The sequence below is a fragment of the Mastomys coucha genome, unplaced genomic scaffold (genome assembly GCF_008632895.1).
Source record: "Mastomys coucha isolate ucsf_1 unplaced genomic scaffold, UCSF_Mcou_1 pScaffold16, whole genome shotgun sequence".
Lineage (NCBI taxonomy): Eukaryota > Metazoa > Chordata > Mammalia > Rodentia > Muridae > Mastomys > Mastomys coucha.
Genome location: NW_022196898.1, coordinates 62,435,832 through 62,437,594, shown reverse-complemented (window position 1 = coordinate 62,437,594; position 1,763 = coordinate 62,435,832). Strand labels below are relative to the sequence as shown.

Sequence of the window (1,763 nt, the reverse complement as noted above, 5' to 3'; positions counted from 1 at the left end):
TTGAATTCAATGGTAAAAATGATCTAAGATGTGAAAACAACTACCATGGAATATTGAAAGTAGCTCATGCTTTAGTGTGAGGAAAGAGGAACTTGGGGTAAATACTCCAAGTAAGTTTTGAACGTTATAACTGAACTTATAGAACAGGGCACAAAGACTGTTGCTTGGAGAATCTTGAAGAAGTTCTCCAGTTTGAAGATGAATTGCACAATCATGGAGTTTGCAGACCAACTGTGAATTTTTGAGCATCATCTTTTACATTTTATCTATGACTGTGGTTTTCTAGAGAATCAATGGGGGCTTTTCAGAAAGAATGACATCTGGATTTATCAGGAAATTTGCATGTCAATGTAGCACTAACCATTAGAAAGCAACATTTCTAATATCCATTTTCCCTCTACTCAGAAGCTAATGAAATGGCATAGTGTTTACCAATCGAGGAGATAGTTTGTGCAGAGGTAGGATTTTCCAAAAAGAATTGATGGTAATCCTGAAGATTTGCAAGAAAATACACTTTCAGAATAAAGTGTAATACAGCATTTTCTCCATGTCTAACCTGACTAGACATGCTGGTTTCTGAAGAGGGTATTTTTATTAAAAGAATCAATGTCTTTCCTTATGTGCAGATTTTATTTAAAGTAAAATGAGGTTGTTGTAGGCAAGTTCAATTCTGTCTTGTGAAAATAAAATTGGATTCTTCCGTTATCACAAAATGTGATATCAGCAGCAGTGAGGTCTATATATCTTATGAGATAGATTTGAACTGCGTCCACCACAAAGTGGTGATAATTTAGTTAGGAAAGAAATAAAAGAAAGTGGTTAAAGACTTCCTGGAATTTACTGAAAATGTTGACACGTCATACCCAATGGGACACAATGAAAGCAGTGCTAAGAGGAAAGTTGCTGAGAGGAGGCATTGCAGGTGTGTCTCCTGTGTGACATGTGAATCAAAATGTGGTAGAGAGAAGAAAGGCTATGTGTATGCTCAGTGTTCTGATCTATGGACATCTGAATGATCAGTAGCCTAGCATTCCCTGAAAAAAGCTAGCCTGAGAAGACCACCAGTCTGGCACCAGGCAAGTCCTGATGGGCTATCAGGAACCAAGTTTAAGCTGAAGACTAGAAGAACCCTGCCTGACTCTGTAGCCTGGGGGTGGTAGTGATCCTGAGGCTGGGCAAGAAGCAAGACCAAGACGACCACCAGGCCAGTACCATGGGAGCCAGACTGGGAGGTAGCCTGCCTGGTGCCACAATGCATGAGTGAGGCACAGACCCCCCTGGGACCACTCCTGAGATAATCCCAGACACTAAATTACCAGGGTGCCAACCACTAAGAGGAACACCTAAGTGTTGCAGTGGCCTACACACGAACGGGGTCTCTGGAAGAGAGGGAGGGACCTGGGGGGAAATTAAGGGAACTGGACGGCGAGAGGGGAATTAAAAAATGGGACTAAGCCATGGTGTGCTTTCAGTCCTACATGTGTATACAACTGTCTCTCTTACAAGCAGGCAAGGCAGAAACCCCGCCCCCAGTCCATCAGCATCTTGTAGCCCAATCAGCATCTTTATCTTTGGTCTCTAGAGGTGGGAGTTCTAGCTAACCTGTTAACTTGGAGAGAGGGGTGGCTATTAGCAGGAACTTGGAGAGAGCATAGCTATTTGTGGTCTGAGAGAGACCTTCTCCTCATTGGAGTAGGGTCATATGTAAGTAGTGGAGAAATAGAAAAGCAAAAAGAAACAGAAGGATGTGGGCACAAGGAAGA

The 1,763-nt window shown here is 42.4% G+C and overlaps 1 non-coding gene across 1 annotated transcript; it reads left to right on the top strand.

Moving 5' to 3' along the window:
• Positions 1-899: 899 nt before the first annotated feature.
• Positions 900-1,032, top strand: LOC116094591. The gene has a single exon (XR_004120225.1). It is a non-coding gene; the product is annotated as a small nucleolar RNA SNORA17 (small nucleolar RNA).
• The last annotated feature ends 731 nt before the right edge of the window (positions 1,033-1,763 follow it).